This window comes from Astatotilapia calliptera, chromosome 7, assembly GCF_964374335.1.
Source record: "Astatotilapia calliptera chromosome 7, fAstCal68.1, whole genome shotgun sequence".
Classification (NCBI taxonomy): Eukaryota; Metazoa; Chordata; class Actinopteri; order Cichliformes; family Cichlidae; genus Astatotilapia; species Astatotilapia calliptera.
The window spans coordinates 678,628-692,417 of record NC_137428.1 but is presented as its reverse complement, the minus strand read 5'-3'; the positions used below and the strand labels follow the sequence as shown (position 1 = coordinate 692,417).

At 40.8% G+C, this 13,790-nt stretch overlaps 1 protein-coding gene across 3 annotated transcripts in view; it reads right to left on the bottom strand.

The window, feature by feature from the left end:
- LOC113025003 (uncharacterized) overlaps positions 1–13,790 on the bottom strand; it is a 71,379-nt gene that overhangs the window by 54,338 nt on the left and 3,251 nt on the right. The gene's annotated exons all lie outside the window — the stretch shown is intronic.

The window sequence follows — 13,790 nt, the reverse complement described above, 5'->3', positions numbered from 1 at the left end:
AAAAAAGAAAGAAAAAAGAAAGAAAAACTACAGAGTGGATCAAAATAAAAGTTTTATACTAAATATGTTTTATATAGAAAACAAGCTTTTATCAAGTCTGTCAAAAACCATGAGCTAACCCTCAGAGGGCGCTACGGCTGCATCAGGACGTCCAGCTTGGTTTGAGCTCTTTCTCCTGGCTAATGTTAGCCACCGCTAGTTCCCCCCTCTGTGATAATACAGACCAATAACATAACGTGAATATACTGTTGTTATGTCATCCACCACCGAGTGTTTATTGTAATAAGGTTATTAAAGACCATTTTTTTAATCATTAAAGGATAAACGTGAACTCAAACGCACAAATTACTGATAAAAGCTGACTTATCTCAGTCTTTGTGATCCATAATGAGGGTAAAACTGCAATGCAACCAAGTAGTGGGCAGTCAGCTCCTGCAGCCATCAATGATTTATTATGAGGAGGAGGCAGGACGCCGTGGGGGCGGGGCTTCCCCTATAATTATACGGCGAGCCCCGCAGCCATGGCTCGGCGACTCCGTCTGGAAATGAAAAGCGCCTAAACAGTCCAGCGAGACGGATAGAAGCGCATTAACAACTCTGATGAAGTGCCGTCCACTGACGCAGAACTGAGCTTGATTACTTAAAGTGCTCCTGACTCCTTAATCCCACTCTGTGTGAAGCTGCTTAAACTCGAGGTGTTCGTTTCAGGAGGGTCTTCAGCCTCACTCACGCTTTATGTTACCTGTTAAATCCAGGTGTGCGTGAGGAAGCTGCATCGAATGTTCGAACCGCAGCGCTGCTTCGGTGATGAACATCCTTCCGACAGCTCAGGGACAAACTGGATTATTGAGGTTTTGTTACATGTGACTTGGTGTGGGCGGGGCTTAATTACACCTGGGCTCAATGTGGCTTTACGTGTTTGCAACTTTTCATGTTCATATCTGAGCAGTATCTCCAGCAGTCTACTGACTGATTTGTACGTGACGACTAAAATCAGTCTGTCGAGTCCACTGACTCCACATCTGTGGTTTCCCGTCTATCCTGTCATTGTTTTACGCATCTTATTCAGGTAATCAGCTTTGTGCGTTACAGAGGAGCTCCGGTTCGTCCTTTTTTCCGTGTCAGAGCTTCTCCTCTGTGACGGGTTTGGCTCGTGTTAACCGTCAGGTTCGTCTTCATCTTTAACTGCAGGTATTCACATCAGAGAGCGTGGGGAGAGCAGCGCTGTCTCCATCACCGTTTGTCTTAGTGTTGATCACAGACTCCCCTCAGACTCATCGCAACAACAAAAAGACATCATAAGGCTTTGTGTGCATGCGAGGGGAAAACTGAGTTTTAACCTTAGTGCAGTGCATGCTGGGAAGCTGGAGATCTAAAGACCCGTGAGGGTTATGTTGCTGTGATACATTTATATTATGATTGTTGTTGCAATAAATTTATTGTACAATTTTTATTGCTTTCAATTTACTTTTTAAACTTTCATTTAATATTAATCTGGTTATTCTGTACGTGTTCAGAGAAACTAGGAGCACTTGGCTCCTCTACAATGTCAGGTTTTCTATTCTTCACCAAAACAGAGTTTGATAAGAAAATGTATTCTTCTGTTTAATGAGCATAACATTAAACAAAGTGTTTCTCTTTTTAAGAATAAAATAAGTCTATATTATAAAATGATATTCTATTGTAATTCTATAAGATGCCAGAAATTGTTTAGCTGTTATTTTTTAATTAGGAACCGGAGGAAACCTGTTTGGCACCTGTGTAGAATCAATCACATATATGGTATGAATATAAAACATATATACAGGGAGTGCAGAATTATTAGGCAAATGAGTATTTTGTCCACATCATCCTCTTCATGCATGATCTCTTACTCCAAGCTGTATAGGCTCGAAAGCCTACTACCAATTAAACATATTAGGTGATGTGCATCTCTGTAATGAGAAGGGGTGTGGTCTAATGACATCAACACCCTATATCAGGTGTGCATAATTATTAGGCAACGTCCTTTCCTTTGGCAAAATGGGTCAAAAGAAGGACTTGACAGGCTCAGGAAAGTCAAAAACAGTGAGATATCTTGCAGAGGGATGCAGCAGTCTCAAAATTGCAAAGCTTCTGAAGCGTGATCATCGAACAATCAAGCATTTCATTCAAAACAGTCAACAGGGTCGCAAGAAGCGTGTGGAAAAACCAAGGCACCAAATAACTGCCCATGAACTGAGAAAAGTCAAGCGTGCAGCTGCCAAGATGCCACTTGCCACCAGTTTGGGCATATTTCAGAGCTGCAACATCACTGGAGTGCCCAAAAGCACAAGGTGTGCAATACTCAGAGACATGGCCAAGGTAAGAAAGGCTGAAAGACGACCACCACTGAACAAGACACACAAGCTGAAACGTCAAGACTGGGCCAAGAAATATCTCAAGACTGGTTTTTCTAAGGTTTTATGGACTGATGACATGAGAGTGAGTCTTGATGGGCCAGATGGATGGGCCCGTGGCTGGATTGGTAAAGGGCAGAGAGCTCCAGTCCCACTCAGACGCCAGCAAGGTGGAGGTGGAGTACTGGTTTGGGCTGGTATCATCAAAGATGAGCTTGTGGGGCCTTTTCGGGTTGAGGATGGAGTCAAGCTCAACTCCCAGTCCTACTGCCAGTTTCTGGAAGACACCTTCTTCAAGCAGTGGTACAGGAAGAAGTCTGCATCCTTCAAGAAAAACATGATTTTCATGCAGGACAATGCTCCATCACACGCGTCCAAGTACTCCACAGCGTGGCTGGCAAGAAAGGGTATAAAAGAAGAAGAACTAATGACATGGCCTCCTTGTTCACCTGATCTGAACCCCATTGAGAACCTGTGGTCCATCATCAAATGTGAGATTTACAAGGAGGGAAAACAGTACACCTCTCTGCACAGTGTCTGGGAGGCTGTGGTTGGTGCTGCACGCAATGTTGATGGTGAACAGATCAAAACACTGACAGAATCCATGGATGGCAGGCTTTTGAGTGTCCTTGCAAAGAAAGGTGGCTATATTGGTCGCTGATTTGTTTTTGTTTTTGAATGTCAGAAATGTATATTTGTGAATGTGGAGATGTTATATTGGTTTCACTGGTAAAAATAAATCATTGAAATGGGTATATATTTGTTTTTTGTTAAGTTGCCTAATAATTATGCACAGTAATAGTCACCTGCACACACAGATATCCCCCTAAAATAGCTCAAACTAAAAACAAACTAAAAACTACTTCCACAAACATTCAGCTTTGATATTAATGAGTTTTTTGGGTTCATTGAGAACATGGTTGTTGTTCAATAATAACATTATTCCTCAAAAATACAACTTGCCTAATAATTCTGCACTCCCTGTATATATATATATATATATACAGTACATATACACAGTCGAGGTTAAGTACCAATAAACTGAACTCAGTTCTGCTCAGAGTATATGTTACAGTTACATGCACAGTTAGAAAATATGAAACAAGCCAACATTTTGTCACTATATAATGAACTATGTAACAAACATTCCTAGTCTGTCCCATTTCACCTCCGTGCAGTTACCTCCATGAACAGTTGTAGTCCTTTCACTGAGTGCACTGCTGCCAGCTCCTACATAACTCCCAGTGTCCCACTACAAAAATGAGTAACTGGGCTGTGTGGTGGTCATCACGGCTCAAACTCCAGAGCACAAAGTCAATAAACTGTCCACTTAGTTTTTCAGCTGAAGAACCAGATTTCCTGTAGTAGCCTCAGTCCGTCCTGTTCTCCTGAATCATGCTTCTTTTTCTCTCAGCATCTTCGAGTGGCAGAGTCCACCAGACACTCTGTTGCACTTTGCTAAACTTCCTGTTTACTCGTGTAATGGTGATTTTCAGGGACGATTGAAGGCTGGGTGGCACCTGTGGGCCGTACCCAGGTCTGGTATAAACCCTGGATCCAGCTTCTGGCCACTGCAGAAGTGCCTTGAACCTGTATTTTTTGTAATAACCACCAGGGGGGCGAGAATTAGATTTTGGTCATGTTATGTGTTTCAGAAAGAAGCATTATTTGTGGGGTCATAGTCACAACCAATGACTGTAGAAAACATTGGCTGTCTCCCAATCCAGGGTCTGCAGCCTTAAAGGCCGCATTTTAAGGCCGATTACGTCACAGCGACGCGACGAGGGCTGTCCCAATTCAAAGGCTGCTCGAAATGCAGCCCTCAAATGCGTCCTTCATTTCCCTGAATTTTAAGGACGTGGCGGTGTAGACTTCGTGGCCCAACATATCCCAGAATGCATAGCGTGGCGGTGGGTGTGGATAATTTTGCCGAAAAAAACGGCGGATGAGGGGCGGCCGAAGAGTAAACTTTAAGTACTGAATATGACGTCACTTATTTATGTGCAAATGTTTAATAATGAAGAACATTAAACATGACTGTTGGCCACATGTCGGCAAAGTTATGTGACATTAGTGACGTTTGTACTAACTTGGTTTTAAAGCCTTTACTTTAAAATATACGCCGTCCAATAGCTGAGCTTAATCTCACAGAGAATGATCAAAGCTCATGTAGAAACGAACAAATGAACAAAAGATTTTCTCCTTCATCTCTGTCAAACACAGCTGTATGACACGTTTCCAGCTGTTAGTATCATGGTTGCTAGGCAACCTGGGCAGCGCGACGGAGGCTAGACCGCCCATTTCACAAGCCTCGCACTTCCGGCCTTCACGGTCTTTGAGTGGGTTAGGGTACTTTTTTTTTTTTTTTTTAAAGAACTTTATTTAGAAACAACAGTAACATTCAAGGCTCCATCATTAATCCGAATATGTAATATCCTCGGTTGAGCATTATAGCAAGAAAGGAAAAAAAAAAAAAAAGAAGAAACAAACAAAAACAATAAAAACAATAAACACAAAGCCAAAAGAGTAGAACTTTCACGTCTGATTTTCGCGCATTGCATGCCGGGAACTCGTTGCAAGAAAATCCAAGTACCTGCATCAAATGCAAGCATTTGCAGCACCGCAAAACGTTCATTCTCCGGTTCCAATACCTTCTTGCTTTTTCTTTGTCCCCTAAAAAAGGTATGTACAAAACGAAGGAGAACAATGCCGGTCCGTACAAAGACAGACTCGACGAAAAGACAAAGAAAAGATACGTGGAAAAAATCAAAGGAGTGAAAGGGTCAGACCCTCACGAGCACACAGAGGGACAAAAGACGTTAGTGTGCTGCCCAACTTCACCACGCTCATATTTATAATCATACGGTTCTTGGAGTGAGTGCATACACTCATGAAGTTTAGTAACTTCAGGTCACTGCAACAAGCCCAGGTACAGTTTACCGACGGATGGGTGCAGGACCTTGAAATGCACGTGTAGAACGAAAGACCATCGTACGTATCATAAGTTTACCAGTCTCACAAATCGTCGTCATAAATACACATTCGTTAACCGTTTATTAATATAACCTTTGAGCTCAACGGTAATTAATTAGTAGTGGAAATAATTTCTGGTAGCATTACAGAAATGTAGCAGTGACAGTAATACTGTATGCTGTAATCGTACTGGGCAATTAGTGATACAAAAAACCTGTTTTATCCTGTGAATAAAAGTATATGTTTTTGTCAATGTACCATAATAACAGAAGCGAAACGCAATATTGTGTCAGGACAATTCACTATTTATGCACAATAAACAAAGGAGCATAGCGCAACAATTTCTGTTCAGCGCCAGACTTGCTTGTAACCTATATCACTAATTATGTTATGAAAATGACGCATTAACTACAACAGCAGACTGACCTTCGTGTAAATGCTTGGAGCAGACTAACCTGTGAGCTGGAGGGTTCTGGGACGTTATATTTGGTCTTTAAATGGCTGCAATCCAGTCGCCTCTTTGTTACTTCGGAAACATGGCTCGAACAATTTCTCTTCAACGATGTAATCCGATAACAACCGATCTCTTTACCCGTCGGCTTCCCGTGGCTGTCATGCGACCGGCTATTGCAGTTAATAATACAACGGCTTCTTGCCATTTTTGTGTTTCTTTTTATCGCTGTGTGACTGATTTCAATTGAAAGCCTGCGTGAGCTAGTACCGCTTGCCACGAGTTCCCAGAATTCTTTGCGGTTTTACCCCTGAATGACGTCACATTTTCAATCTCTATTAGAGTAACAGGTGTGTAGCAAGAATTCCTATAGCACAAACTGGGAAATTTTTAAATTTGAGACAAGTAAAATGTTGAGACAGTATGGGGCAAAAATAGCTAAGTCAAGGGCAGCAGAAGAAGAAAATCTAATTGTTCAAATTTCCGCAATATATCAACTCCCACCAGACGAGGTCTCGGAGGAGGATAGATTACATCTTAGGTCCTTTCAATCTAAACTGGATGAGATTTACCGCCAGAAAGCTGAAGGAGCTTTCGTTCGTTCAAGAAAAAGGTGGATAGAGGAGGGAGAGCAGAATTCTGCTTATTTTTTCCGCTTAGAAAAACATAGATCTAAAACCAATACTATTCATAAATTGAATATAAATGGTAGTGATGATGCAAAAATTATCTCTCAATTTTGTTGTAATTTCTACTCAAAGTTGTATGAATCCAATTATAACGCAAAGGTCGCTACCCAATTTATTGACTCTGTAAACAATGTTGAAATGATTAAAAGTGCTGATAGGCTTTTTTGTGACAGTCCAATTACTGAAAAAGAGATATTGACATCTATTGAATTTCTTAAAAACAACAAATCTCCGGGCACAGATGGGCTGGTGGCTGAATTCTATAAATCATTTTCTTGTCAGCTTGCACCCTTTTTGTTGCAGGTTTATAATGAAAGTATTGAAAGGGGCACTCTTCCTCCCAGCCTTACTCAGGGACTTATTACTTTAATTCCCAAACCTAAGAAGGACCTACTTTTTATAGACAACTGGAGACCAACAAGCCTCCTAAATAATGATTATAAAATATTAGCTCTATTGCTAGCTAGAAGAATTAAATATATTTTGGACGATATTGTAGACGAGACACAGTCTGGTTTTATGACAAACAGGCACATCTCCAATAATATTAGACTCGTCTTGGATATTCTGGACTACTCAGCATTAATATCTGATGACTCATTTATCCTTCTCCTGGACTTCTATAAAGCCTTTGACTCAATTGAGCATGAATTTATATTTCTTACACTTCAGAAATTTGGTTTTGATGATATCTTCTGCAGCTATCAAAACTCTGTATTCCAATGCTAATAGTTCTATTAGAATGAAAAATGGCACCACTTCTCGTTTTAGTCTTAATCGAGGTGTACGCCAAGGTTGCCCGATTAGCCCTTATCTTTTTTTACTTTGCACCCAAATTCTTGCCTCTCATATTTCGAATAGCCCTGTGAAGGGTATAAACATAGCAGACAGAGAGGTTGTCATCAGTCAATTGGCAGATGATACCACAATTTTTCTTAAAAATGCCAGCCAAGTGCCAATTGCTTTACGTGTAATAGAGGATTTCTCAAAAGGGTCTGGATTGGTCCTAAACTTAAATAAATGTCAGTTATTACCTGTCAAAGAGTGTAATGTTCAGAGTATTTGTAATATAACAGTTAAAAATGAAGCAACATATTTAGGTCTGATTATCTGCAAAGATACAAAAGACAGAATTTTACTAAATTTTCCCCCAATTATTAAAAAATCTCAAGCCAAATTAAATCAATGGTTGCAGAGAGATTTAAGCTTAAGAGGAAGGGTATTGCTCTCAAAAGCAGAAGGTCTGTGTCGACTGACTTATGCAGCAATTTCTCTGCATGTGGACGGCAAAACTTGTAAGGATATCGACCGAATGCTCTTCAACTTCCTTTGGAAAAACCGGACACATTACATCAGAAAAAGTGTATTGATGAATGACTATGAACACGGTGGCCTCAATGTTTTGGATTTTACTACTCTAAACAATACATTTAAGATTAATTGGGCTAAACATTTTCTTAAAAATCCGGTATCCATTTGGAATTTTATTCCTCACTACATTTTCTCTAAGTTTGGTGGTCTAAGTTTTATCTTAGGTTGTGATTATAATATAGATAAGCTTCCAGAAAAGCTCTCGATGTTTCACAAACAACTTCTATTAGCTTGGTCCCTTATATATAAACACAACTTTACACCCCATACGTGTCCAATTTGGAATAATAGGAACGTAGTGTATGAAAATAAATCATTATTTTTTTCTAGGTGGGTTGAGAAACGGATTGTTTTAGTGAATCAGCTGTTTAATCCTAATGAGCAGCTTATGTCTTATTCAGAATTCTTAAACACCTATAAATTTCCAGCCACACCCAAAGAATATGCCATATTATTTGATGCAATACCTACGGGTATTATAATGCTTTTTAAAGGTATTCAACCTTGCATATCATTGTTTCTCTCCCCAACCCTTTAGATTCACACATAGGAAGAATCTGTCTAACAAACCACAGTAAAAGTAATAAGAATATTCGTGCTTTGTTCCAGACAGAATCTCTAACTATCCCACATGTGGTCTCTTATTGGAATTTCTTTGTCAGTGACATTAACTGGAAAAGAGTATGGACAATTCCTAACAAGTATCTGGTAACGAATAAAGTGAAGGAAGTCTCATTTAAAATACTGCATAAATTTTATCCTGCTAATCATTACATGACAAAGTTCAAAAGGGACATAAATGTGAGCTGTGGATTTTGTGGAAGCCATCCTGAGACTGCAGCACCTCTTCTGGATCTGTTCATACGCTAGAACATTTTGGAAAGACTTCAGTAGATTCATTGCTGGACATCTCTACAAAGACTTTACTGTGAAATGGGAAAATGTTGTATTTTGTTTCTTTCGAAGGCAAAAAAAAGAAGATGTTTACTTTATAATAAACTTATTAGTTATCTTAGCTAAATTTTATTTTCACAAATGCAAATACAGTAACAAAAAACCTAATTTTAAACATTACTATAATGATGTTTTATGTTACATAAAATTGATTAGTGGATCACTTAACAAAAAGGCTATGAAAACTATTACTATTTGTAGTAATTACAAATTATTTGAATGTTTGTAATTCTTTGTATTACACCCCCTGGCATATGTTAATTTTGCTCTGATTGTATACATGTTCTGTATACTGTTTCTTAATTAAGTTTAATATTTTGAAAAAAACAAAAAACCCCAAAAAAAAACAGGTGTGTAGCATTGCTAGCTAGCTAGCAACAAGCCTCCAACACAGTGCGTATGCTAGCGGCTAATCTAGCAAACGAATTAACAACAGAGCGATTTTAGAACTATAAGATGATAAGCTGTGTGTCTTTTTTATAACAGTGACATGGTTGTTTTTACCTTAATTAAACGAGTCGTCAGTCGCGGTAAACCAGCAAAAAACTGGAGCAGCCGGGCTACGTAAAAAGTGTAGGGGGGCGTGTTTACGGTCACGTCCAGCGGGTGTGTGGGCGGGAGCGTTACACAGTCGCTCCACCTAAAGTCATTACTGCGCAGACTCTGGCTCCAAAAATGCAAGATGGCAGCCTCCACAAGCGGGGTATTTTGGCTTCATTTTTGCACAATAGGAGGAGGCGGGGTGGCATCGTCCATGTTTTCTACAGTCATTGGTCACAACCAGGAGGTACCACCTGGTTTCAAAACACCAAGGTGGCAGCGCTGAAAACACTCATCTGGAGGCGTAAAAGTGGGCGGTCTCGCTGCAGCTACGTCCGTCTTTTTCAATCCGGTTGTTCAGTCTGACGTCACTAGCCGTGTCTGGACCTAAACTCCGCTGCAGGTCCATATATCAAACGATCACTGTGGCATTACTGAGAGTTGAAAAACTGTCTAAAGTCTTTCATCTTTAATAAAATGATCAGCGTTCTGCTCTACCAGGTGTAACAATTGAGTTTAACATCCAGGCATCCATGAAAACGGAATTTATGACATTTAACGGAGTTAGAAGTTAGCAGGGAGTTAGCTCGCTAGCTTCTATCTAAATACAATATAGCATGTCCTGACTGCGGGGTTTTGGAAACAAATTAAAATGTACAGCTCTGCTATCACTTCCAACATAAATGAAGACAGAAAACGAAACAGCAGTGCCGTTTGTAGGGTTACTGAAGTTGGGCTAGCTGGTATATAATGATGTGCTACGTGACCGCTAGTGACACAGCTATGCTAGCATAATATGAACAAGCTAACTTTTTTTCCACTCGATAAAAGTTAACGTGAGTGTTTTCGGTGGTCAGGAACAAATGTAATCGCATGGCAGGATGCTGTAAAAGGACCAAACTTCAGCCAGGAGAACAACTGAGATAATCCATCCATAATACGAGGTTAGTCATTCATATACTGCTGCATGGGCTGGGCTGTAGTTACATCCTAAGGTTTTAAAAACTGAGCTTAAATAAATGATTAGCGGTAATAAAAGCCGAGGGAGGTCAACAGTGATCACTGACTGTTTTAGGAGCTTTTTGAGATCAAATATAAGAAAATACAAAACATTAAACATGTTAACAACACAAAAGCCATATTAAACGCAGACTACTTTAGACCCGGAAGTAGGATTCGTCGCGTCATCACTGAACAACCGGATAGGGTCTGTCCCAAAAGGCCTTCCTGTTCTTTTCACAATAAAGTCCTTGACATACTAGTTTTTCCTTATTAAAGAATGCCTAACATATGGCACCAGCTTAATAGAAAATGTAATTCCACTTGTCAAAACATGCATTTGTTGCATAAAGTAATGGCAAAAAACACAAAATTTTTATTCATGGTTTAACAGCATATGGTGTGAATTTCAGTTCTTCCTTTAGAAATGTCTGCATACAAGAAGAAAGCGTATCCAAAGCACAGAGAGGCAGAAAAGAGCCAGCTTTTATTTTTACACAGCTCTGATGTCGATGTGAGCGGAACGCACACACTTCACGTAACGTTCATTCATTTAATCCCCGATCCAAACTCGGTCTCACGGACGTATCGGGCCTGGAGCACAAGCTAAAGAACAGCGAACAGTATGTTTATGGAAACTTTCTGTGGGTGGGAGGGTTCTCCTGGAGCTCCTTCAGGGCCCGTTCCTGCTCCAAAGCGCCGCTGTGGGCTCGGATGATGCTGTTTGTGGGTCTCCTGTAATTTGGCGCTAACCTGTGAGCGCGCTGAGCTCTGCTTCCTGTGATGAAATATCTTGCACACATTAACATATTAATTGAGAATTTCCAGCCGCCGTGTTGTTCCGATGGATGGATTCAAAGCAGGCTCCGAGTCAGAGGAGGAATTTAATGAGAGCGATAACGACTGCGGCGTTTTGGAGAAAAAGCTCTCATCTCACCCCGGGAACCCCCACCTTATGTAATCTGCCCTCTCATTCAGCGCTGCCGCAGTGTGATTGTTCGAGAAATGAAAAAGCCATTTTGGAGCGGGCGGCGCCGTCTGTTGTGTCGCGTGGCCCTCGTTGTCAGAGCCTCGCAGGGGTCATCGGAGGTCAAGAGAATTATGATTACGCCGTAGCTTCATTCGGCGGGGGGGATGTGGAGCCTGCCGCCAGCGTGATGATACCTCTGCAGAGGGCGGGAGTCCGTTCAGTCCACTAGGTTCATCACGACAAGATGGGGTCAGCTTTTCCTCGCCGGCGTCCGAATGTAAGAGCGAGAGGCTGAACGAGAGGGCGCAAACACGTGTGATTACTCAGATCTAAAAGGTGGGACGGCAAAGGTGAAACAGATTTGATCGCATTAAAAATCCTGAATGAAAACGTAGACAGAGCCTCGCTCAGGCTGAGCTCACCTGACTTCACCTGAGCACTTCCTGTTTCTCCTCATTCAACCTCATCCTTTAGTTTAAGGTCAACGAACTTCACAACACTCATTAATAAATGATAAACCCAATTAAGGGTAATTAAACACAATAGTTTCTATCAGTGCGTTACACTTTATTACCACCGTGATAAACGTGGAGGGGAGAAGTGGGCGGGTCTTCCTGTTTCACTCACGGTTTAGTTTTGGTTCTGTTGACATCACAGTCTGGGTACAATGTGACGAGAACCTCAGCCACACACCAGACTCCATTCAAAAATTCAAACATTTACTGCAGTGTTGTCTGACTCTTACTGAAGGTTTGTTCTGAACAAACAGTGACCATGTGATGTCACCTAGGGCGTACCTGCACTCTGAACCGCTGACATCACTTTAGCTGCAGCTCCATCGTTACAGGAAGAAGCTGCACTTTGGCCCAAACGTGTTAACATGCAGACCCTCCCCTCTGTCCTCATCGTGGAACAAACTGCACTGTAAGAAGCTAGCTCTCTGGTTGTGGACACTATGGGCTGGATTTGCAGGCATCCTGGATATGCATATGGATGTTATACCTGATGTGTACCTGCCCACAGAGCTCAGCGTTTCTGTGCTCAGTCCATGATGGACAAACAAATAAGTTAATCATGGAAGCGTGATTCTTCTTTATGCCACAGAAATCACCTCGGTCCGAAGCAACACACGTTGCTGTGAACTATTTACAGCAAATATTTCCTATTTCTTTGTGCTTTTATTTTGGCGTTCCGTGATCGGAGCGAGGAGTGATGTCACATAATGTGAGTTTCTGTGTGCACAGACCCAGATTTGTGTAACAGTTCATTATTGTCAGACTCACAAACACCCAGCAGAGCTGGTACAGGCAGAGGCGGGACCAAGTCATTGTTTTGCAAGTCTCAAGTAAGTCTCAAGTCTTTATCCTCAAGTCACAAGTCAAGTCTCAAGTCAAGTCTCAAGTAATGTCAGGCAAGTCAGAGTCGAGTCTCAAGTCACTGGTGTAAAAGTCCGAGTCAAGTCACAAGTCTGAAACTTTGAATTTCAAGTCCTTTCGAGTCTTTAAAAAAAAAACCGAAAAAAAGCATGTTGCAGTTATATGCTAAATGTAAATATTAGACCATGTAATTTTTAAATCTGTGTTTTTCTCAACACATGACGAAATAGTGAACTTAGAAAATATACACAAATTGTGAAATTACACCTCTTTAAAATGCAGCTCAATTAAACTTAGCTCCAAGAATAATTTTCACCGACAGTTCTGAGATAAGCTGCATGTTATTCTTGGATGCGGTTGTAGGACCGGCTTTAAAATCGCATGACAAAAATATCATACACATTAAAAAAAACTGTATCACCAACGTAGCCTGGACAACATTTGCTAGTTAGATGAAGTCATGAAGCCCCGCCTACCGTTCTTTATACAACTTCAACCGTCGGAGAAAGTTGGAAGTTGTTCCATCTCTGTCTGTGATTCTCTTCTTGCATGTTTTGCATATTGCATTTCGGGTTTTTGTTGACTACTTCATAGTTTATGTACCTGAAAAAAAATATCTCCTTGCAGCATTTGAGCGTTTTTTTTTTTTCTTTTTAAAAACAAGAAAATCTGGTTAATTTGATTGGCTGTGCTACAGCTCACGCACACATACGTACGGAGTGTGGTTTGAATAAATGAATGAATTGAATTAATGGTGCACACTTTCTATATAATATAATATAATATGTGTGTTAAATTTTATATTTGGGGTGAAACATCAAGTCTTTTCAAGTAAACTGGTTCAAGTCCAATTCAAGTCCCAAGTCATTGGTGTAAAAGTCCAAGTCAAGTCACAAGTCTTGGAACATTTTTTCAAGTCAAGTCTAAAGTCATAAAATTAATGACTCGAGTCTGACTCGAGTCCAAGTCATGTGACTCGAGTCCACACCTCTGGCTGGTGTAAACCAATCCCAACAGCTGCTCGGCATTTCCGATTTCCTGCTTCGGAAACAAAAGTCTGCGTGAACGCCCCGGCTCTTCGTCTTTCAC